Raw genomic sequence first — 25,884 nt, 5'->3', positions numbered from 1 at the left:
TGAATGTATATCGGAAACTTGGTTAACAATTTAGTCTCAGATATAGACTAAATATGTACCTACATGGTTTTTTTTTTTTTTTAATTCATTGAAACTCTCTGGATTTATCATTGGACCTTGATTTGATTATGGAACTTCCCTACTTTGTAATTTGTGAAGTAGGAGAACTCAGTAGAAACCAACCTGATATGTCTTTGGTCAGATTTCCTCTAAGAAATAGAAAACAAGGAAAAACAAACCTCAATTGTCTTAAAGATCTAAAAGGATGGAAATATGATTAACTTTTCATGCATTAAAATGGAATTTTCAGGGTGCCTAGCTAGCTCAGTCGGTAGAGCAACAGACTCTTGACTTCGGGTCAGGTCATGATCTCACAATTCATGAATTCCAGCCCCACATCGGGCTCTGTGCTGATAGTGCTTGGGATTCTCTCTCTGCCCCTCCCCCACTTATGCTCTCTCTCTCTCTCTCTCTCAAAATAAATAAAAATAAACTTATTAACAAAATTTATTGATTAAATTTTATTAATTTATTAAAAATTTCAAGACGTAACATCAGAGCATAAAACCAAGTGTGGAGGCCTTCTAAGTGTGGGTCCCCACATGACTAGACAGGTCACACACCCAGAAGTTGGCCCTATCTGAGCTTCTTGTAAGAGTCAAGGTCTTAAAACTTAAGATTGAGGAACTGCTCCAAATTGAAGGTGAAAGAGACACGACATCTAAGTGCAATGCATTATTCTGCATCATATCCTTTTTCCAGAAAAGACATTATTAAGACTAATGGCAAATTTTGAAAAAAACATTTGAGAATGTGATGGCAGCAATGTATCAATGTTAAATTCCTCATTTTTATGATTGTATTTTAGTTCTATAGAAAGATGTCCTTGTTTGTAGGAAATACACGCTCAAGTATTTGGAAGTGATAGCAATTTGCTCTCAAATGGTTTGGAGAAAAAGGAAGTTCTTTAAACTATACTTGCAACTCTTCTATAAATTTGAGATTATTCCAAAAAGTGATTAGATTTTTGGATGAAGTGCTCTGTGGACCCATCCCTAAGTCTGACTTCCCACTGGACCCACATGAAAAAAAACAAAACAAAACAAAACACAACCTATTAGGTCATACATGATCATGAAGTTGCTGCAAGCCCTTTTGTAAAATCACAAAAGTCTTCATATAAGAAAAGCATAGATCTGATGACAAAGAAACACTATGGTCTCATTTCCCAGCTGCTTCAATGTCTAGGTTCAAAAGTCTCTGAAATCATACCACATCCTCACAAAGTGAATGTTTCATTGCAAGGCTGTCATCCCTTCCTCCACAACCCATACCTCAAAAACAGTGATTTAGTTAAACCTTCTGGGCTCACTGTAGCAAATGCTATGGGGTTTACTGAGTATCTGACAGAGTCAAGGCCAATAAGACCAAACCATTGTTTGGGACACCATGCCCCATATTCTTTCAGTTGCTAATTTTCTCTCACTCTCTCTTTCTCTCATTTTCTCTCTCTCTCTCACTTTCTCTCTCTCTCTCTCTCTCTCTCTCTCTCTCTCTCTCTCACACACACACACACACACACACACACCCCATAAGAGAACAAAATGACAATAAAAGTGAAATCAGAGAGAGTATAATCCAGACATGATGACAGAGACTTCTTTTTTCCCTGTTCTTCCACTATTAAATACCATTATAATCCCTGGAAATAAAGCCAGAGGTGATTAAAGGAGAACTCTGAAAGGTGGTTAGAGGAAGACAAACTTGTTTGCCAGGACTGAAGGAACAACACAGCAAAAGGTATTCTTAAGACACCCTACACCCTACTTACAATCCAGCAGGAAAAAGCAACCAGGCCTGCTATTTCCCGGTCACAGACCTAGCAACAGAAGGCAGCCCAGGTAGGCTTGTTCCTCTTCTGGGATCAAATGGGAGTCTCTGGACAACACCTGGAGAGCGTGCATCACTGGCGATGAACTTCCTTTTGTCCACAGACCCTTTTCCAACTAAGAGATAGCGAGGTGGCACAGCCTAGGGCAGTTCCTTCTGCCCTCCTCAGGCAACACCAGCAGAAAACAACAGAGTATAAAAACACAGGGTATAGCCTCTGAATATTAAACTCTTATTGGAAACACACCCCATAAAAGTTAGCCAAGACATGCATGCTAAACCTTAAACAGGGTGACTGCCTGCTAAAGTAGAAGATTTAAATAAAACCTAGAGTGTCCTAATGTAATAGACAAAGTGTCCAGGATATAGATTAAAAACTCATCATACCACGAATCAGGAAAATCACAACTTGACACAGAAAAGACAATCAACTGACGCCAAGGCCAAGATAAATCAGATGTCAGAATGATGTGCCCAGAATATATAAAGCAGCTATCATAAAAAATGCTTCAACAATTATAAATTCTCTTGAAGCAAATTTAAAAAACAGCAAATCTCAGTGAAAAAAAAAATAGGAAGAAACAAAAGGAAATTATACAACTAAAAAATAAAATAACAAATTTTTTAAAAACACAGGGAATGGACTAAGTAGTAGAGATGACAGAGGGTAGAATCCATAATCTGAAGATACATCAAAAAAATAGACCCAATCATAACAGAGAGAAAATGGGAGGGTGGGGAGGGGGAGTACAGCCTCAGAAACCTGTAGGACAGTAACATTTGGAAATATCCAGTATGTGTGTCATTGGAATCCCAGAAGGGGCTACAGGGTAGGGCTGAAAGAACATTTGAATAAATAAGCTTTGATACCTCATCCCTCTATTTCCAGGAAATAATTGGTTTAAAAACAATCAAGTCTCCTTAACTCCTATAAACGTCCAAGAAACAGAGAGATTTGGGTTGGTTTCGTTTCTTGGTCTGCACTAGCTCATGGCGTGATTATTAGGTAAGTCACCTTATAACCATGGCTTATGAGATTTCCACTTCTTCATGTTTAAAAAGAGAGGGGGGGTTGAGGGAGACAATCCCTAGGGTACCATCTAACCCTCCGAATCAATGGTAGTTTTTCATTTTGTCAATAGTTTCCAGAGCCCTGAAGGGTATATGTCCCTGAATCCTTCCTATTCAGTTCTTGGCTTCCCTTTGTCTATAGACTCAGAGCTGATAAAATGTTAGGTCTCTAAGATCTGGGTTACATCTGGACTATTTCAAATCCATACCTATCAACATCTTGACATTTGTAATCAGCAGTTAAGCATTCCCATAACCTCATGGATGTGGGGTAGAGGGGCACAAAAAACTGCCAGATGCCTACTGGGGAGTTTTGTGCATATAATGTCAGGACTCGCCTACATTAGATTTGCTAGAAAACTATAGAAAATCACTTAGCCTCTCCCTGCTTCATTTAAACACTGACGAATAGGACAACATTGGGAAGCATTCTAGGTCCTTGGTTAAATGAAAATCCACTTGGCACTGAAGACCATTATTATCCCATTTGTGAAGCCCTTCATCTCTCTGTCTGTAAGAGAGCTTCTGCCTGCACTGGATTTCAGCATGTCTACAAGCTGCCAATGCCCTGCATTAAGTATTTCCTGTCATCTGTGCTTGTTAGAGATTAGTTTGCAGACATTTTGCAAAAAGCATGCATAATACATACTGCTGAATACAATATTTATCATAAAACAGCTCCAGTGATTGAAAAGCATTACCCAACAGCATCCTCCATTGTGTGACTTGCCTTTCCATCAATGTACCCTAAGTAGGCAGTGTGTCCCTAACTGTTGAGTCATATCTAGTCTAACTCCAAAGCCAAGACTGGAATTGGCTCAATTTCACAAGAGCATCATGGTCTTGTCTGAACATATTTGTATGGTATGTGCTAAGGAAAAACTGAGGATGCCATATAATTTATTTTTCCCCATCAAAGAATACCCTGTTGCCCATTTCAATTGAAAGTCAACTCCTTTCTTATGGTCATGAGTTAGAATTAGGGGAAGAGATATACTTAGTTACAAGGAACATTAAGCAGCACCTCATTTTCCTTTTCCTAATATACATGCTCCTGGATAATAAGATTTTGAACAAATTACTCTCTTTATTTCATGAGTGCCATGAATTCTGGCAGGGTTTACTCTGACAGCTATTTTAACAGCACCGTTAACTCTAAACTCTGTCAGACCAAGCTTGTCTCCCCTCTACTAATGACATTCTTGCCAAGAGTCAAAGTAGGTTTTAGCAGGAGGGGAGGAGATGCTGGAACCAAACCAGCCATGGAAGCTGGAGGGACCTCACATAAAAGATGGAGTTATCTGCTGGCCAGTGTTCCTCACCTCTCTCCACTCTCCCACAGGAAAGACATTTCAGGCCTGTGTGTCAACAAGCAAAGGCCTCTTTTCTTGTTCTGCTCAACACACAAAATGGCAAGTATATACTAATCCTTTTATTGACTTGGACTTATAGTCATAATTTTTTTGAGTTTTTTAGTGTAGGGCATTCAGTTCTTTCCTGTGTTACCTCTCTGTTGAGGCCAGCAGGTAACAGGAACAGTATCATATTGGAGAAATATTCTGATTCCCAAATGGAAAATAAAACTTCAAGATAGATTAGAAAGAAGGCATGAGGCAGTTAACAGTGGAGAAGCAGGATGAACACCTCAGGAGTGAATGCAAGACAAAACTCTCCTTCCTAAAACATGAGTAGAAAGTGACTCTAAGAAAAAAGGGAGGAAGAGCCTTGGAATGTATCTATTTTTCCTCAAAAGTGTTTTGTAAACTGCCTGTGCCCCTCCCCAGACTATAAACAACATTTATGAGAATATTTCTACATCAGTTCACAGATACCTACTTCATCTTGTTTGACATTTGGATAACAGTAAGAATTCCTTCCCCCCATAACTTATTTAATCACCTGTTTAGGGGCATTTAGGCTATTTCTAGTCTTCACTGTTATAAACAATCCTACACATAATTACTTAGTTCCTCATAATTAATGTGTAAATAACAGAAGTAAAACTGACCAGTGGAAGGATTTGCACATAGTGCCAAAAACATTGAATACTTACAACTGGTCCTGAAAAAAAAAATGTGTATACAGAGTGTTTACCTCCCAACATCTATGTCAACACTGAGCATTAATAATTTTTAATTTTTAGTCTTAATCTTTACTTTTAAAACATAAAATACTTTTAAAACACTTCATAATTTAATATTTCTTTGATAATAAAGAGTAAACATTTTACCCCATGTTTCTTGGTCAGTAGCATTTTTGTGTGTGGATGTATGAGATACTTTTTTTCTAACCAATTTTTCCATTAAGGTATTAATATTTTTCTTAGTGATTTACAAGCATTTTTACTTACTAAGGATAGTAATGTTACTTATACAGTTATTTTTTCCAATTTGCCAATTATCTTTTTAATCTTGTTATGATGATTTTGCCATGCAGGCTTTAAAAAATTATATAGTAAGATCTTGCAATCTATTCTTTGATGGTTTCTGATTTTTGGCCTTCTCCAACTAAAATTATAGATAGCCCTTAACCTTCCCATGCTTAATTTTCACAAGGTGGGGGTGTCTATATTACAGTGCTCTTCTCAAACTGTCCTACCAATGATGAACACCAACATTCAGACATTCAATGTTTATGACAATTATTTTTCCAAATTAACTAATGTAGGCAATTGTCAAAATCCTTGACCAAAAAGTAACATATTAATTTGACTGAAATAGAATTAAATTTATATATTAACATAGGGAGAATTGGTATTTTTAAAACATTTTTTATGTTTATTTATTTATATTGAGAGAGAAAGTACAAGTCAAGGAGACACAGAGAGAGAGAGAAGAGAGACAAAATCCCAAGCAGGCCTGCACTGCCAGTGCAGAGCCTGATGTGGGGCTTGAACCCATGAGCTGTGAGATCATGAACTAAGCCGAAGTCACACACTTAACCGACTCCTCCACCCAAGTATCCCCCATCTTTTTTAAACATTTTCCTTTTTTTAAGTTTATTTATTTATTTTGAGAGAGAAAGTGCAAGTCAGGGAGGGGCAGAGAGAGAGAATCCCAAGTAGGCTCCACAGGGAGAATTGGTATTTTTAAAAGTACTGGTCTTCCCATCTGGAAATACAGTACTTTTCTTAATCTGTTCATTTCTTCTTTCAGCACTAGTGGTAGCCAGCCTCCAACATGGTCTCTGGTGATACATATCCTGTTGTTAGTGCCCTAGTGCAGTCCTCTTGTACATTTTATCTGGGTTGTTCTGAGCGATTCCAGAATTCCAGATTCGAGTAGAAGTCACAATATAGAATTCCAAAAACTTTGTTCCTACTGTCTCTTGGATTACTCATTCTGGAGGGAGCCAGTCACCATGTTGTGACGACACTCCAGTAGCTCTTAGAAGAGAGGTCCGGTTAATGAGGAACTGTGGCCTCCTGTTGACAGTCAATACCAACTTGCCAGCCATGTAAGTGAGCCATCTTGGAATCCAATCCTTTAACCCCAGTCAAGCCTTTAGAAAACTATGACCCTAGCCAACATCTTAACTCCAACCTCTCAAGAAATCCCAAGCCAGAAACATCCAACTGAGCTTCTCCCAAACCCCTGACCCTCAGAAACTGTGTTAGATAATTAACGATTGTTACAGAATTAGTTGTTAAAATTTGGTGTAATTTTTTATAACAGTTATAGACAGCTAGAATGGTCCTTTAGTTTTATAGTTTCTTCATAATGTCTCCTATCTATTTTAGTAAATTCATCCCTTGGCATTTGACTGTTGTTGTTTACAATATCCTGAAGAGATAAAATGTATCTGTCATGTCATTTACAAAAATCACTCTAATATACATTTCAGATACTATATTTGTTGTAATGCTAATATAGATTTCAGATACTCTATTTATTGAGGACAGAGGAGCTGGGTCACCTCGATGTCATGAGGATAAACAGTGAAGACATAGAACACTCTATTATAGATTCTTAGTAGTGTCCACCATTTTAATAAAGGTAGATAATGGAATGAATAAGCTCAACTCAAAAGGAATGAACAAAGTATATTCACTGCAACATCTTTCTCAACCCCAGTTCACTTTTTTCCTGCCACTATGCCACATTCCATATAAAGCAGCTGGGGCATTTGCTGAAAGAGTTAAGAACTGCAAACCTAGAAAGAGAGGGTTTCCCATGGGGTCTTATCCAGTGTTTTGTTTTAACTTTCTCACAATAGGTTCTTTAAAGTTTTATTTATTTAAGTAATCTCTACACCCCACGTGGGGCTCAACTGAACTCATGACCCAGAGATCAAGAGTCACATGCTCCTCCAACTGAGCCAGCCAGGTGCCCCAACTTCAAGACAGTTTTCTAATGTCTAAAAAATACCTAACACCCATTCATTAGTATCAAAAGGTCCTTCCACAAGACCAGGCATTCCTGGCATCTTGGTGACAAGGGTAGAATACAGAACTGACTATATGGGTTTTTCCCAATATCCTAAGCAATCCTAAGATCCTTGCTCAGACAAGTCTGTCACAGAAGAAAATTCTAGAAGCGCTCTGTATCTGTCAGAGTCCAGTCAGGAGACAGAAACTACATGAGCAATTTGCCAAGAAAAAAAAAAAAAATTTAAGAACTATTATCCAGTGAAAAGACACTAACTATTAAAAGGGGGTAAAGAGAACTCTAAACAATATATGAATAGCAAATATAGGGAAGTACAAAATACTCAAGATAGAAACAAACTGGGAAAGAGCCTCCTTCCCCAGGGCTGAGATTCAGATCTCAATAGAAGAGGGTAAGGCTGTGGCCCATTGGTTTAGGAAGACTGAGGTGTCAATGGTAGAGGTTAGCAAGGAGGGAAAGGCTGCTGGGGTACTCCCTGGGAAGCCACCCACTGCGGTGGTGGTGGTGGTAGTGACATTCGTTGGGAAGCTGCCACCATTATGGGAGTAATGCCCTGCTATAGGAGTAAGAAAAACACTAGAATCAAGAAAAACTGGGTCCTCTTGCAGTGGTCCTCCAGCGCCCTCTACTGGCAAGGGCTAGCTAGCATTATTCCAGCCGGCAACGGAGAAAGAGTTTCTACTCCTCAATTCTAGAAATATGAAGGACAAAGAAAAGTGGATTTGGTACACACATACAATGGAACATTATTCAGCCATAAAAAGAATGAAGTCTTGCCATTTGCAAAAACGTGAAGCTAGAGAGTATTATGCTAATTGAAATAAGTTAGTCAGAGAAAGACAAATACCGTATGATTTCATTCATATGTGGAATTTAACAAAACAAATGAGCAAAGAGAAAAAAAGAGAGGCAAACCAAGAAACAGACTCTTAGCTGTAGAGAATTGATGGTTACCAGAAAAGGTGGGGGGGGGGGGAGTGGGGGGACGGGTGGATGAGTGAAATAAGTGACAGGGATTAAGAAGTGTACTTACTTGCTGTGATGAGTACTAGGTCATGTGTGGAAGTGTTCAATCATTGTATTGTACACCTGAAACTAATATTACACTGTATGTTAATTAAGTTTAACTTAAAAACTTTTAAAAGAGTGGATCTGGAACTGTGAGGCCATAAGTTGATGACTGGTATACACTCTAAAGCACAATAAAATACAGAATGTTAAGGATCATTAAAATTTTTTTTAGAAAAGAAATCATAGTGTAGCTGGCCTCAGATTCCACCTTAAAACCGGAAATTCAATACAGCTCATCCAAACGCTCCATCATAATCCTCCTCCAAGAGCCTTCTCTACACTAGTATTTTCCCTTTATGGACAAGGTATCTAGTAAGTCAAAGAATGTTCACAGTATATTTCCTTTTCCAGCCGTCAGTCACGTTCTCTGAGAGAGAGGCAATGAAGTTCAGGATTCCTGCGAGACCACAATTCTCTGAAAATAAAGACTCTCCTGAAATACCAAATTATTTTTATCACAATTTCTATTTTCCTTTCATCTCATTTCATTATGTGAAATTAAATACATCAGCATGGATGCAATAAAAAGAGAAATAATAATGAATTTCTGACCCATGGGGAGCGACCATGAGCCCATCACCTTCATTCTGCAGTTATTATCATGCAGGGGGAAAAAAAACCCCAGCAATCTCTACTCTTGCTTGGAAAAAGCACTCAAGATATATATTGCACCTGGAGGATATAAGTCTATGATCAGACCTGCTTTGGGCAACAAATTCTTGCTTCTTTCTTACTTCTGTTGGCATCTTCAGCATAATAAGCAATTTAATCAGCTCAGCTTCATGAGAATGCTTCAGATATTTGCATTTTAGCACTACTTGTCTTCCTTTTTCCTTATTAAAATTGGCATCTACCATGTTATGACACAAACTGCAGAGCCAAGCACCCTGGGCCAATGACAGCACAAATACAGCTGTTTGTTCTACATCCTAAGCTTTGGTCTCTGCCACTTGTCCTTGAGACCTGCATTTTTCCAGATATAGAAAATCGATGCTGCCTCTGCCCTACCCAAAACAAATCTGCAGAGAGATGTATTTTATTATTGTTAATAAAACTGCTTAAATAAGAGTTCTTCAGCAAAAAAATATCTCTCTTGCATGTTAAAGCACTGACAAGGCAGGGAAAAGGTGAGAACATTACAAATAATTGCAGCAGTGATGTGACACTTGCAGAATTTATGTTACTATGTTTGTACACTGTATTCTACAGACAGTGAGAAAGTGTGCATATCAATAAATTAGATACTAGGTTGGAAGCACCACTAAAAAAACATCAGGTTGCAGTATATTTGCAAAATGAAATCAAACAATCAAAGGGGCTTAGTTTTCAAGCAGCCATCTCCCTTAGCAACTAGCTTCTAGATATATCAATTCAGAATTACTATTAAAATGCTAACTTATTGATTTTTTTAAATCTCATATGTAAAGTGTGGGAGAGACCTCCTTGTGTTCATAAAATCCATTTTCCCACACAGTCCACCTTGCGTCAATGGGTGGCCATTGAATAATTCTCATTAAAGGAATGGAGGGGGCGGTGATTTATATCACTTTCCTGACAAAGCTTTTTGGAAATGGGTGTGGCTCTTTACCACTCTATTTCTCCTTCCATCAGCCGAATGCAAAAGAGACAATGGTCATAGGACCTGAAGAACCAGAGAACTGGAAGGAGCCTGGGTCCCTGAGTCACAAGAAGGTCAGACTCTCACTGACCAAACCTATTATATTTTCTTCATGAGTCAGACAAACTTTTATTGGGTTTGAGCCATTATAGATTTTGAGGTCTCTGAGTATTATATATTTATTTATATATTACCAAAAGAGAAGAATCATTTTTAGGTCAATTAAAATGTCTGGGAATCTGATCTCTTCTCAAATGATATTTTATCCTAGTCATCTATTCTTTCTAGCCCTAATTTTATCCACCAAGAGTGTAAATTTATTAGACATGCCCACAGAAACATCTTCAAAAACACTTAAAGTGCAGTTTTTAAAGTATGGCCAAAAAGTTGTTTTATCAATCAATATTGCATGTTTTGAGGCAGTCTGGGGATGCAGCAGATGACAGAGAATTTTTATTACATTTGGGCTTTTGGCATGTGCCAGCACTTTCCCACTGACATTTATTCAAAGTGACCGGTGACCTACAAAGCCACCAAAATATCCGTCAAAGCAACTGAATCATGTTCCAAATCACAAACACTTTATGGCAACATGAATGATGCTTTTCAAAACTCAGTATTTTCCATATTGTGTTTCATGCTCAATACATATTATTGAATTTAATTGGTCAGATAGGAAAAGGCATCCATTTCTCTTAACTTAGATTCGATTGACTAAAATCATCATTCCAAATATGCTTTGTAGTTTTGATAATGGATTTCACATTCTTTTCTATACCTAATGCCACTTAACTTGGTTTTCAAGGTATAGGTATAGGTAATTACCTTATAGCTTTCCTAGTGTCAAATCCAATGACTTTTCTCTAACCTCATTTCCTCTTTTTTATTTGCTTTAATTTTGTTTTTGAACCTGCAGAACACCTCTTTCCAAAATTATATTTCCTCCTGGTTGTAGCAATTCTATGCAATAGTAGCACACTCCCACTACATCTACTTATTTTTCTCTTTGGTCACTGTTCCTCTTTCTTTTCTTACAGGCTTTTCTGTGAAGCTATTTTTCTCTCTCCCACTCTTTAATCCATGGGCTGATGATGCCCAAATTTTTGTATCTAGTTATGCCAATTTTCCTGAGATCTCAAATGCCTGTTGTCAATCACTTAAAGAACGCACATTTTCCTGACCTTCTCTTCCATTTCTACATACCAACATCTTTTCTTCCTCAATATGGATATCTATTCCCTTACATACCTGTTCGCATTAGTCTGTGGCATCAAATTCTGCCCGTTTTGAACCCTTTGAATAATCACTGAATTAGCCGCCTTCATTTTCCATTTAATTTTTTGCCAAGTCTTTTCAGTGTTCCCTGCAAAGTGCCTATTGAATTCTCCTTTTATTGCTGTGAGCAGCATCTTTACAGATGCTCAATCCTCAAGTGTGGGCTTGATAATCTTACCTGAAGTGACTATAACTCCACAGGTCCTCCAGCCCCAACTCAAAATAGAGGTTACCAGTGGTTCTCAAATCTGGCTACATGTTGAAATCCCTGGGGAGCTCTTAAGAACAGACCAATGTCAGGGCTGAGCACTAGCATTTTTATTTCTCCCAGATGATTATAATATACAGACAAAACTAAGAACCACTTAAGTATTCCATTTCTAGGCTATGTTAATTCTTGGGGGTTTTAAATTTTCTGTGGATGTAGTATATCAGATTCATTCTTTCATTATATTTGCTAAGTAACTATTGTTGGTATATTAAAAAAAACTATTGATTTCCACATACTGATTTATAGGTACAAATCCTTTTGAATTTTTTTCATCTCTAAGAGACTTTAAGTGATAATTGTGGGCTTTCCAAAGAAATAAATCATATTTATTAGTTCCTTATTGCTCCTATAACAAGCTACAATAAACTTAGTGGCTTACAGTGGCACAAATTTTATTATTCTGGAGATCAGAAGTCTAGCATGGGTCAGCAGGGCTATATTCCTTCCTGAGGCTCTAGAGAAGAACTTGTTTCCATGACTTTTCGTGCTTCTAGAGGTCACCTATATTCCTTTGCCCATGGCCCTTCCTCCATCTTCAAATCCAGCAGCTTAGCCTCTTCCTTCTTCTCTGACCTCTGCTTCCATCCTTCCATCTTTTCTCCACTCTAATGTTTCCTTCTCATAAGGACCCTTGTGATTACTTGGGCCTACCTGGGTAACTCAGGATAATCTTTGTATCTCATGATCCTTAACTTAATCCCACCTGCAAAGTCCCTTTGGCCATTTAAGGTAATATATTCACAGGTTCCTGGGATAGGATGTGGATTTCTTGGAGAGAGGGATGTCATTATTCTTCCTACCATATCATCTTAAGACATATTGCCTACTCTGATTATATTTTTATACCCCTCCTTTCTCTTGGCTTTGTCAGTCCTTCCCCCCTTACTGTTGATAGTAATGACAGAGATGATAGAGATAATAGAGATAGAGATAGAGATAGAGATAGAGATAGAGATAGAGATAGAGAAAGGAAAGGAAAGGAAAGGAAAGGAGAAAGATTGATTTATGTATAGGTATATATTCAGCTCTTCCCTCTTTTTACAGTTTATAATAATGATATAGATTCCCATATTGTTTGTAGGTTATTGATTATCCATGAACATAGCCATTTTTATCTGGTCCTACTATTTGCTAAAAATATTGTTAGGGTGAGTGGGGAACTTAGAATAGTGTCCTCTCTCTTGGGGGGACACCTTCCTCATTTCCAGAGTTCCCACTTTTGGAGTTAAGATTATTCAAAGATCCCAGGCCTTCTGTGTAGTTTAGTATTATCGATCTTTGCCCAGCTGAATCAGAAGAGGAGTTCAAAAGCAGAATGCTGCTTCACCCCAGTCATGTGACTGGGCACCTCAATCTTCTTCCCAGTCCAATGGGCCACAGCCTTACCCTCTCCAATGATATCTGAATCTCAACCTTAGGGAGCGAGGCTGTCTCAGGAAAAGGAAAGATGGCATGCATTACTAATAGTATGAAACTGGGCTTCTAAGGATGGGTTTCTTATTTCTCTCGAGGCAGGCTCACACTCTGATCATCCTCAGTTTTACTAAAGGACTCTTTGTTTAGGACTTTTAGGACAAGTTCACTAATATTTAGAAATTTCTTACCCCTGTTTAGATTTTTAAAAATAGAAGTCTATGAAGGAGTCAAATGATTAACATCTAGATGCTCGTACTCCTTCTCAAGCACAAGTTCTCATTTTCTGTACTCTGAGTAAAGTCTGTTTCTTGCTAGACCACTTTCTAGACTTGTACAATGAGCAACTGAGAGAATAGACTAGACAGACTGAAAAAGGGGTAGGAGATGGGGGGAAAAAATGGGAGGAGAGAAATCAGCAGAGGTGATCTTACAAAGTGCCACATAGGATGTGTTATTCATCCATTTATTTGCTTGTCAAATAATCTATTGAGCATCTTCAATATGTTAGACACTCTTCCAGGTCACGAGGACATAGCAGTAAACAAACCCATCAGGTTTCCTTTCTCTAGCTTACATCCCAGTTGGTGACGAGATAGTCAATAAATAAGCAAACATATAAACAAGATTAACTTCAGTGTGGTAAATTCTAACAAGGAAATAAGCAAGATACTAATATGGAAATGATGAGGCATGGGGCAGGTGAGGCGGTCAATGAGGTCCTCTTGGAAAAAAGCAACATTTCAACTTCTGCCTAAAGGATTAAATAGAGCTCCCCTTTGAAAATCCAGGGAAGGGGTATTCTGTCCAGGGGACATGAACCCTAAGACCAGATATAATTTGCCTCATCTGAGGCAAATGGAATGCCTCAGACAGAAGGATGGGCAGAATATGTAGGAGAATCTAGTAATCCACAGGGTGAAGTTGGAGACAAAGGCAGGAGTCAGATGGTATACAAGCTCAAACTCATGTGGTCCAATCTTGGAGTAGTAGCTCAGTCTAGGAGCCAGAAACAATTAAGAATTAATTCAGTACTGAATGGGTATTTCCCCCCCCCCTCGGAAAAGTCTAGTTCATCCATTTGTAATCTGAATCTCTCTAACACCCTCTATTATCTTATTAGTCTTCAGTCCTACTGTTAACCTTCTCTTTCCGGCATCATGTATCCTGCTCTCTCATGGGATCAATCCAGTTAACATATAAACATATGTTCCAGTGAACTATAAACAAAGAAAAGCCAAGGACTAGGTGGCTTTTCAGTGAATTCTACCAAATACATTAAAAATGATTTATCGCACTCCTCAAACTCTCCCCCAAAATTAAAGAGGCCAGCATTACTCTAATACTTTAGCCAGATAAGGGCACTAGAAGAGAGGAAAGCTAAAGGCCAATATCACTGATTAATAGAGACACAGAAATTTTCAACAAAATACTAGCAATCCAAATTTAATAGCACATTAAAAGAATCATACACCATGATCAAATGGGATTTATCCCTCCTAGATGAAAGGATGATTCAATATATGTGAATCCACAAATGTGATATACCACATTCACAGAATAAAAGACAAAAATCGTATGATCACCTCAATAGATTCAGAGAAGGAGCGCCTGGGTGCCTCAGTTGGTTGAGCATCCGACTTCAGCTCAGGTCGCGATCTCGCAGTCCATGAGTTCGAGCCCCACGTCGGGCTCTGGGCTGATGGCTCAGAGCCTGGAGCCTGCTTCCAATTCTGTGTCTCCCTCTCTCCTTGCCCCTCCCCCGTTCATGCTCTGTCTCTCTGTCTCAAAAATAAATAAACGTTAAAAAAAATAAAAAAAAATAGATTCAGAGAAGCATTTACCAAATTTCAACATACCTTCATGATATAAACTTTCAAGAATTTGGACACAGAAGGGAACAAACCTCTACAGAATAAATGTCACATATGACAAGCCCACAGCTAACATCATACTCAACAGTGAAAGGTTGAAAGTTTTCCCTCTAAGATCAGAAGACAAGATTGTCCACTCTCACTACTCCTATTAAATAGAGTACTAGAAGTCCTAGCCAGAGCAATTAGGAAAGAAAAAGAAATAAAAAGCATTCAAATTAGAAACGAAGATGTAAAACTGTCTGACAACATGATCATTTATATAGAAAATCCCAGTCGCCAACAAAAAACTGTTTAGACGTAATAAACTAATTCAGTACAGTTTGAGGACATAAAGTCAACATATAAAAATCAGGTCATTTTCTACACACTAAAAATGAACTGTCTGAAAAGGAAATATGTAAAAACAATCACAATCCCACTTATATCAAAAGCAATAAAATTCTCATAAATAAATTTAACCAAAGAAAGTCAAAGATCTACACACCAACAACTGTAGGGCATTAACGAAAGAAACTGAAGAAAACACAAATCAATGGAAAGATAGCTTTTGTTTATGGATCAGAAGGTTAATATTGTTAAAATGTCTGTACTACTAAAGCCATATATATTCAATTCAATCCCCATCAAAATTCCAATGGCATTTTTCACAGATTTAGATCATAAAATTCCTATGGAATAAAAAAAAAAACATATAAAGAAAGCAATCTCAAGAAAGAACAAAGCTGGAGGAATCACACTTCCTGATTCAAACTACATTACAAAACTTTAATAATCAAAATAGGATGGTACTAGCATAAAAACAGACATGTAAACCAATAGATCAGCATCAAGAGCCCAGAAATAAACCACACACATACAGTCTATTAACATTTGACAGGGGAAACCAGGAATATTCAGTGGGGAAAGGATAGTCTCTTCAATAAATGGTGATGAAAAAACTGGATATTCCCATGCAAAAGATGGAAATTGGACCTCTATCTTATACCACTCATAAAAATCAATTGAAAATAGATTAAGGACTTAAATATAAGACCTGAATCCATTGATATTCTTGGGAAAAACAGAACAGAAAAAGCTACATGACACTGATCTTGGCAATGATTTTTTGGGTATGACATCAAAAATACAAGCAACAAAAGCAAAAATCAACAAGTGGGACTACATCAAACTAAAACACTTCTGCAAAGCAAAAGAATCAACAAAATGAAAAGGCAACCTATGAAATGGGAAAACATATTTGCAAACTATCTACCTGATAAGGGATTAATATCCAAAATATATGAGAGACTCACATAACTCAATAGCAAGAGAAAAAAATCCAACTAAAAAACGGGCAGACTTGAATAGATATTTCTCCAAAGATGACATACAAATGACCAGCAGGTACATGAAAATATGTTCAACACAAAGTCATCAGGTAAATGCAAATCAAAAAACCAATAAACTATCACCAAACCTGTTAGAATGGCTGTAATCAAAAAAATAAGAGATAGAAAATGCTAGCAAGGCTGTGGAAAAAAGGAAACCCTGGTGCACTGTTCGGCAGTTGGGAATGTAAATTGGTATAGCCACACAGAAAAAACAGTAGGGATTTTTTTCTTTTCTTTTCTTTGTAATATATGAAATTTATTGTCAAATTGGTTTCCATACAACACCCAGTGCTCATCCCAAAAGATGCCCTCTTCAATGCCCATCACCTACCCCCCCCTCCCTCCCACCCCCCCATCAACCCTCAGTTTGTTCTCAGTTTTTAAGAGTCTCTTATGCTTTGACTCTCTCCAGCTCTAACCTCTTTTTTTTTTTCCTTTCCCTCCCCTATGGGTTTCTGTTAAGTTTCTCAGGATCGACATAAGAGTGAAAACATATGGTATCTGTCTTTCTCTGTATGGCTTATTTCACTTAACATCACACTCTCCAGTTCCATCCACGTTGCCACAAGGGGATTTTTTTTTTTTTTCATTAAAAATAGAACTACCAAATGATCCAGTAATTTCACTTCTGGATACATTTCCAAGGAAAATGAAATCATTATCTTAAAGAGGTATCTGCACCCTATGTTCACTGCAGCATTGTTTACATTAACCAAAACATGGAAACAAAACTAAGTACCTGTTGATAGATGAATGGACAAAGACATAAGACATAAATACAGATATATCATGGAACAGTATTCAGCCATGAAAAAAGAAAATCCTGCTGTTAGAAACGACATGGATAGACTTTGAGGGCATAATGCTAAGTGGAAATAAGACTGAAAAAAGGCAAATACTGTATGATCTCATTTATATGTGGAATCTAGAAAACCTGAACTCACAGAAGCAGAGAGTAGAATGGTGATTTCCAGATGATAAGAAATGGGGAAAAGGGAGCAATGTTGGTCAAATGGTATAAATTTTTCATTATAAGATGAGTAACTTCTGGGTGCAGCATGGCTACTACAATTAATGACACTTTATTATATACTTGTGAGTTGTCATGAGCATAGAGCTTTAGTGTTGCCACCATAACAACAACAAAATGGTAATTACGTGTGGTGAAGGATAAGCTAACCTTACTGTAGTAAACATTTCACAATATATACAGATATATCATTGCCTACAGTTTAAACTTGTACAGTGTTCTATGTCAATTATACCTCAGTAAAGCTGAGGTGAGGAGAAGAACTAAAAAAACATTTCTGGGGAAAGACAGTCAAGAAATGAAGTGCAGTTAGAGAGGATTGTGGGATCAAGGGCATGTTATGATGTTGGCACTAACTTGTTCATATGCTCACTGACTTGATCCCATTAGAGAGGGGGATGCATGAAGCAGGAAAGAGGGGCTGGGTTAACTATAGGACTGAATTCTTCTAAGAAGATAGAGAGGATTGGAGAAATTCAGATTACAAATGGAGAAGCTAGGCTTTCCAGAGAAAGTGTAGCACTGACTTCTTAATTGTTTCTAACTGCTAGATTGAGATACTACTCCAAGGCTGGACCAAATCACTTTGAGTGTACATTTGAATCACATACTGGTTTTTAGTTGCTACATCCATTATTGGCAAATGCCCTTCAGAGTTAGTGAATTTGTAGCTATTTCTTAATTTTATTGTGGAGAGAGATTACAGTTTTATTCTTTTACTGTTTCAGGCTGAAGATAGGAGAAAAGAAAAAAACGCCACGTGTTCTCAATAATATTTGCACAGAAATTCTTTACAATTTTAAAGTAAGACCAATGGCACTATTATTTAGTTTTATGGTTTTCTCCAGAAACTCAGTTTTAAGCATCTATATCATACTGGCATCATGGATTATGAATTTTAAAACCAAAAATTCTCTCTCCCTCTCTTCATCTCCTTCTCCCTGCCCTGCCTTCCCCACCCCAACATTCCCCCCCCCCCCCGCCCCCTGACACCTCTCTGTCTCCCTTCCTCAAAGACAACACAGTTTAAATACTATTGGCTTGAAAACCAGAGAGCATTTTCCTCCTCTCAGTGTTTTCTCTAAGGGTATCCTAGGAAGATGCTTAATTAGAAAATATAGCGATTTAAATGTTTAATTCTTTTAACTAGGTCCAAAACAACATGACTATATTGCTGTAATTTATTTTTTACCAACATTTTCAAGCTAATTTTCTAATTAGTAGGACTGAGTTGAGATATTATCGACTAATTAATGAAATTAACTTATTATTTTCATAATAATATCATATAATCATCAATCACACTTGAATATGGGTTAAGAATTTTATGCTGGTTTATTAACAGGCAGTGTAGGATGCTTTGTTGTATCATATAAAAGCCCAAAGAACAAAGATGGCTTCTGTGCATGTGTATTAAAAAGCCTAACTTTTTAATCCAGACAAATGGACTCCATCTTCTTCTCAGAACTGTTCCTTAAAATTCAAGGGATAATTCATACCTCTCTCATATCATTTATCCAAATTCAACCTCAGAATATAGGAGAAATAACAAAGTGTAAAATTAATAAACCCAGGTTTATATCCTAGCTCTGCTTCCTAAGAGCTTGGAACCATGGATAAATCAATTCTCAATTATCCCTAAGAATACCTGCCCCACCAAATTATTGTAAGAACTAAATGTGAAAATGTTTGTAAAAGCATTTTAAACCATCAAGTCATATAAAAATATATTGTCTGTTATATTTATCATGTCTTTATCATCATCATCATTTGGACACATCCCAGAACTTGAGCCCTCATTTAAAATCATTAAAAATAATGCCTTATATAATGATTATTTATGTATATATTTATACAACTCCAGATAGCAAGCAGCTTGGTATTAAGTTAAAACCAGGTCTTATTTTTATTCTCTCCCATACACACATTCCCATAAATGTGTGTTGAAATGTTTATTAAGTGTTTTATAAGCTTGTTCCCACATTTTTAAAATGCTTCCTATCCACACAGCCCTCAATTTTAAAGTAACTCACACTTACAGAGCTCTTACTTCCAGCTAGAAACTGTCCTGAGCATTTTAGATGCAAAACCTCACTTAATCATCCTAACAGCTCTGCAAGGTATGGTACTGTGGTAATCTCTTCCTTCAAAATGAGACTTTGCTATGGTAGACAATTTCAACTTCTGAAAACATTGTGCTTACCTTAAGACACTAGAAAGACAAATGGATCAGCTGGTGGTCCCAGTCTTGGGGAATGTGTCAGGAGAAGAGATCTGTATCACATCTTTGACATCAATTACAGTTAACACAGGAAACTTCAACTTCCTTGCCTAGCAGATTTTGTGACATTTTCACTAACCTCTTAACTGAGAAAAAGCTGAGCCATTGGTTTGTCAATTTAGATAATTTTAAAGATGAGAGGATAATTCGTGTCAACTTCACTCCAAAAGCAGCATGACAGGGATACAGGTTTCCACCAACACAAGCTTTGGAATACATGCCCCATAGGGGCCTAGTTTGTACCTCTCACAGGGCCTAAGACAGTGTAAACAACATGGGCTTTCAATGCCTAATGAATGTAAATGAATCAAGATTGCTAAGTTAGATGTAATAATAGCAGAAAAGTCAAAGCAAAAAATGACAAGCAGGTTATTGGAGAAATAAAGAAGATAGAAGGCAAAATGCCTTTCATTTCAGAAGTAACAAGTGTGGTAAATTGACATGGGGTACACTCTGGGAATGTGCTTAATGACAGATAATTTGAGTTATTTCAAAACTTGCCAAGACAAGAGAAAGATGAGACAGCACTCAGAATAAATTTGAACAAAAAAGTCTCTATTTGATCAAACCACAAGCTTTGTTAAATGGGAAAATTGGGTGAAAATACCTCTCAGTTTTAAAATATTCATCAAATGTAAAACATTAATAGTTTACAGCATTTGGCCTCTCACCTTTGCTAAATCATTCCTTCTGTGAGAAGGTGGGACTACCATAAGTGGGGGGAGAAAAACATGGGATTTCAAGTCAGACCAAGTTCACATGGGATCGCTCCTACTCTGACCTTGAATAATTTACTAATCCTCTCTCATGGTGCTTCTCAAATTGTAGGGGAGTTATAAGAACCATGTAGGATGCTTGTTAACATATGGATTCCCAGGTGCAACTCACAGAGATTAGTGATTAATAAGTATACGGTGGGATTGGGAGGGAGGATGGCAGCGTAGGAGGACGCTGGGCTCACCACACGTCCTGCTGATCACTTAGATTCCACCTACACCTGCCTAAATAACCCAGAAAGCCGCCAGAGGATTAGCAGAACGGAGTCTCTGGAGCCAAGCGCAGAGGAGAGGCCCACGGAAGAGGGTAGGAAGGGCGGCAAGGCGGTGCGCGCTCCACGGATTGGCGGGAGGGAGCCAGGGCGGAGGGGCAGCTCGCCGGCCAAGCAGAGCCCCCGAGTCTGTCTGGCAAAAGCGGAGGGGCCGGACGGAGTGTGTTCCGACAGCAAGCGTGACTTAGCGTCTGGGAGGTCATAAGTTAACAGCTCTGCTCAGAAAGCGGGAAGGCTGGAGGACAAAGGGAGGGAGAGCTGCTGAGCCCCCAGACGGCAGAGCTCAGCTTGGCGGGGAACAAAGGCGCCAGCGCCATCTCCCCCGCCCATCCCCCAGCCAAAATCCCAAAGGGAACCAGTTCTTGCCAGGGAACTTGCTCGCTCCGCGCAAACACCCAACTCTGTGCTTCTGCGGAGCCAAACCTCCGGCAGCGGATCTGACTCCCTCCCGCTGCCACAGGGCTCCTCCTGAAGTGGATCACCTACGGAGAAGCGAGCTAAGCCTGCCCCTCCTGCTCCCGTGCACCTTGCCTACCCACCCCAGCTAATACGCCAGATCCCCAGCACCACAAGCCTGGCAGTGTGCAAGTAGCCCAGACGGGCCACGCCACCCCACACTGAATCCCGCCCCTAGGAGAGGGGAAGAGAAGGCACACACCAGTCTGACTGTGGCCCCAGCAGTGGGCTGGGGGCACACATCAGGTCGGACTGCGGCCCCGCCCACCAACTCCAGTTATACAACAGCACAGGGGAAGTGCCCTGCAGGTCCTCACCACTCCAGGGACTCTCCAAAATGACCAAACGGAAGAATTCCCCTCACAAGAATCTCCAGGAAATAACAACAGCTAATGAACTGATCAAAAAGGATTTAAATAATATAACAGAAAGTGAATTTAGAATAATAGTCATAAAATTAATCGCTGGGCTTGAAAACAGTATACAGGACAGCAGAGAATCTCTTGCCACAAAGATCGAGGGACTAAGGAACAGTCACGAGGAGTTGAAAAACGCTTTAAACGAATTGCAAAACAAAATGGAATCCATGATGGCTCGGCTTGAAGAGGCAGAGGAGAGAATAGGTGAACTAGAAGATAAAGTTATGGAGAAAGAGGAAGCTGAAAGAAAGAGGGATAAAAAAATCCAGGAGTATGAGGGGAAAATTAGAGAACTAAGTGATACACTAAAAAAAAATAATATACGCATAATTGGTATCCCAGAGGAGGAAGAGAGAGGGAAGGGTGCTGAAGGGGTACTTGAACAAATTATAGCTGAGAACTTCCCTGAACTGGGGAAGGAAAAAGGCATTGAAGTCCAAGAGGCACAGAGAACTCCCTTCAGACGTAACTTGAATCGATCTTCTGCACGACATATCATAGTGAAACTGGCAAAATACAAGGATAAAGAGAAAATTCTGAAAGCAGCAAGGGATAAACGTGCCCTCACATATAAAGGGAGACCTATAAGACTCGTGACTGATCTCTCCTTTGAAACTTGGCAGGCCAGAAAGGCTTGGCACGATATCTACAGTGTGCTAAACAGAAAAAATATGCAGCCGAGAATCCTTTATCCAGCAAGTCTGTCATTTAGAATAGAAGGAGAGATAAAGGTCTTCCCAAACAAACAAAAACTGAAGGAATTTGTCACCACGAAACCAGCCCTACAAGAGATCCTAAGGGGGATCCTGTGAGACAAAGTACCAGAGACATCACTACAAGCATAAAACATACAGACATCACAATGACCCTAAACCCATATCTTTCTATAATAACACTGAATGTAAATGGATTAAATGCGCCAACTAAAAGACATAGGGTATCAGAATGGATAAAAAAACAAGACCCATCTATTTGCTGTCTACAAGAGACTCATTTTAGATCTGAGGACACCTTTAGATTGAGAGTGAGGGGATGGAGAACTATTTATCATGCTCCTGGAAGCCAAAAGAAAGCTGGAGTAGCCATACTTATATCAGACAAACTAGACTTTAAATTAAAGGCTGTAACAAGAGATGAAGAAGGGCATTATATAATAATCACAGGGTCTATCCACCAGGAAGAGCTAACTATTATAAATGTCTATGCGCCAAATACCCGAGCCCCCAGATATATAAAACAATTACTCATAAACATAAGCAACCTCATTGATAAGAATGTGGTCATTGCAGGGGACTTTAACACCCCACTTACAGAAATGGATAGATCATCTAGACACACAGTCAATAAAGAAACAAGGGCCCTGAATGATACATTGGATCAGATGGACTTGACAGATATATTTAGAACTCTGCATCCCAAAGCAACAGAATATACTTTCTTCTCGAGTGCACATGGAACATTCTCCAAGATAGATCATATACTGGGTCACAAAACAGCCCTTCATAAGTTTACAAGAATTGAAATTATACCATGCATACTTTCAGACCACAATGCTATGAAGCTTGAAATCAACCACAGGAAAAAGTCTGGAAAACCTCCAAAAGCATGGAGGTTAAAGAACACCCTACTAACGAATGAGTGGGTCAACCAGGCAATTAGAGAAGAGATTAAAACATATATGGAAACAAACGAAAATGAAAATACAACAATCCAAACGCTTTGGGACGCAGTGAAGGCAGTCCTGAGAGGAAAATACATTGCAATCCAGGCCTATCTCAAGAAACAAGAAAAATCCCAAATACAAAATCTAACAGCACACCTAAAGGAAATAGAAGCAGAACAGCAAAGGCAGCCTAAACCCAGCAGAAGAAGAGAAATAATAAAGATCAGAGCAGAAATAAACAATATAGAATCTAAAAAAACTGTAGAGCAGATCAACGAAACCAAGAATTGGTTTTTTGAAAAAATAAACAAAATTGACAAACCTCTAGCCAGGCTTCTCAAAAACAAAAGGGAGATGACCCAAATAGATAAAATCATGAATGAAAATGGGATTATTATAACCAATCCCTCAGAGATACAAACAATTATCAGGGAATACTATGAAAAATTATATGCCAACAAATTGGACAACCTGGAAGAAATGGACAAATTCCTAAACACCCACACTCTTCCAAAACTCAATCAGGAGGAAATAGAAAGCTTGAACAGACCCATAACCAGCGAAGAAATTGAATCGGTTATCAAAAATCTCCCAACAAATAAGAGTCCAGGACCAGATGGCTTCCCAGGGGAGTTCTACCAGACGTTTAAAGCAGAGATAATACCTATCCTTCTCAAGCTATTCCAAGAAATAGAAAGGGAAGGAAAACTTCCAGACTCATTCTATGAAGCCAGTATTAGATTCCTAAACCAGACAGAGACCCAGTAAAAAAAGAGAACTACAGGCCAATATCCCTGATGAATATGGATGCAAAAATTCTCAATAAGATACTAGCAAATCGAATTCAATGGCATATAAAAAGAATTATTCACCATGATCAAGTGGGATTCATTCCTGGGATGCAGGGCTGGTTCAACATTCGCAAATCAATCAACGTGATACATCACATTAACAAAAAAAAAGAGAAGAACCATATGATCCTGTCAATCGATGCAGAAAAGGCCTTTGACAAAATCCAGCACCCTTTCTTAATAAAAACCCTTGAGAAAGTCGGGATAGAAAGAACATACTTAAAGATCATAAAAGCCATTTATGAAAAGCCCACAGCTAACATCATCCTCAGTGGGGAAAAACTGAGAGCTTTTTCCCTGAGATCAGGAACACGACAGGGATGCCCACTCTCACCGCTGTTGTTTAACATAGTGCTGGAAGTGCTAGCATCAGCAATCAGATCAGAGGCATCAAAATTGGCAAAGATGAAGTCAAGCTTTCGCTTTTTGCAGATGACATGATATTATACGTGGAAAATCCGATAGACTCCACAAAAAGTCTGCTAGAACTGATACATGAATTCAGCAAAGTTGCAGGATACAAAATCAATGTACAGAAATCAGTTGCATTCTTATACACTAACAATGAAGCAACAGAAAGACAAAGAAACTGATCCCATTCACAATTGCACCAAGAAGCATAAAATACCTAGGAATAAATCTAACCAAAGATGTAAAAGACCTGTATGCTGAAAACTATAGAAAGCTTATGCAGGTAATTGAAGAAGATATAAAGAAATGGAAAGACATTCCCTGCTCATGGATTGGAAGAATAAATATTGTCAAAAATCAATACTACCCAAAGCTATCTACACATTCAATGCAATCCCAATCAAAATTGCACCAGCATTCTTCTCGAAACTAGAACAAGCAATCCTAAAATTCATATGGAACCACAAAAGGCCCCGAATAGCCAAAGTAATTTTGAAGAAGACCAAAGCAGGAGGCATCACAATCCCAGACTTTAGCCTCTACTACAAAGCTGTAATCATCAAGACAGCATGGTAGTGGCATAAAAACAGACACATAGACCAATGGAATAGAATAGAAACCCCAGAACTAGACCCACAAATGTATGGCCAACTCATCTTTGACAAAGCAGGAAAGAACATCCAATGGAAAAAAGACAGTCTCTTTAACAAATGGTGCTGGGAGAACTGGACAGCAACATGCAGAAGGTTGAAACTAGACCACTTTCTCACACCATTCACAAAAATAAACTCAAAATGGATAAAGGACCTGAATGTGAGACAGGAAACCATCAAAACCCTAGAGGAGAAAGCAGGAAAAGACCTCTCTGACCTCAGCTGTAGCAGTCTCTTACTCGGCACATCCCCAAAGGCAAGGGAATTAAAAGCAAAAGTGAATTACTGGGACCTTATGAAGATAAAAAGCTTCTGCACAGCAAAGGAAACAACCAACAAAACTAAAAGGCAACCAACGGAATGGGAAAAGATATTTGCAAATGACATATCGGACAAAGGGCTAGTATCCAAAATCTATAAAGAGCTCATCAAACTCCACACCTGAAAAACAAATAACCCAGTGAAGAAATGGGCAGAAAACATGAATAGACACTTCTCTAAAGAAGACATCCGGATGGCCAACAGGCACATGAAAAGATGTTCAACGTCGCTCCTTATCAGGGAACTACAAATCAAAACCACGCTCAGATATCACCTCACGCCAGTCAGAGTGGCCAAAATGAACAAATCAGGAGACTATAGATGCTGGAGAGGATGTGGAGAAATGGGAACCCTCTTGCACTGTTGGTGGGAATGCAAATTGGTGCAGCCGCTCTGGAAAGCAGTGTGGAGGTTCCTCAGAAAATTAAAAATAGACCTACCCTATGACCCAGCAATAGCACTGCTAGGAATTTATCCAAGGGATACAGGAGTACTGATGCATAGGGG

General features: G+C 38.6%; 1 long non-coding RNA gene across 3 annotated transcripts in view; it reads left to right on the top strand.

Moving 5' to 3' along the window:
• Positions 1 to 6,288: 6,288 nt before the first annotated feature.
• The window catches only part of LOC132687862 (uncharacterized), a 43,881-nt gene continuing 24,285 nt past the window's right edge, over positions 6,289 to 25,884 (top strand). For 2 of the 3 annotated variants that reach the window (XR_009614303.3, XR_009614302.3), the window contains exon 1: positions 6,289 to 6,417. This is a non-coding gene — a long non-coding RNA (uncharacterized LOC132687862). Of the gene's footprint in view, positions 6,418 to 8,771; positions 8,867 to 25,884 lie in introns of those variants that run through there. The other variant, XR_009614301.1, reaches the window with a different exon arrangement.

The sequence above is a fragment of the Panthera onca genome, chromosome E1, assembly GCF_046562875.1.
Source record: "Panthera onca isolate mPanOnc1 chromosome E1, mPanOnc1 haplotype 2, whole genome shotgun sequence".
NCBI lineage: Eukaryota > Metazoa > Chordata > Mammalia > Carnivora > Felidae > Panthera > Panthera onca.
Note: the sequence above shows the minus strand (reverse complement) of the source record. Positions and strands in the feature narration are given on the sequence as shown.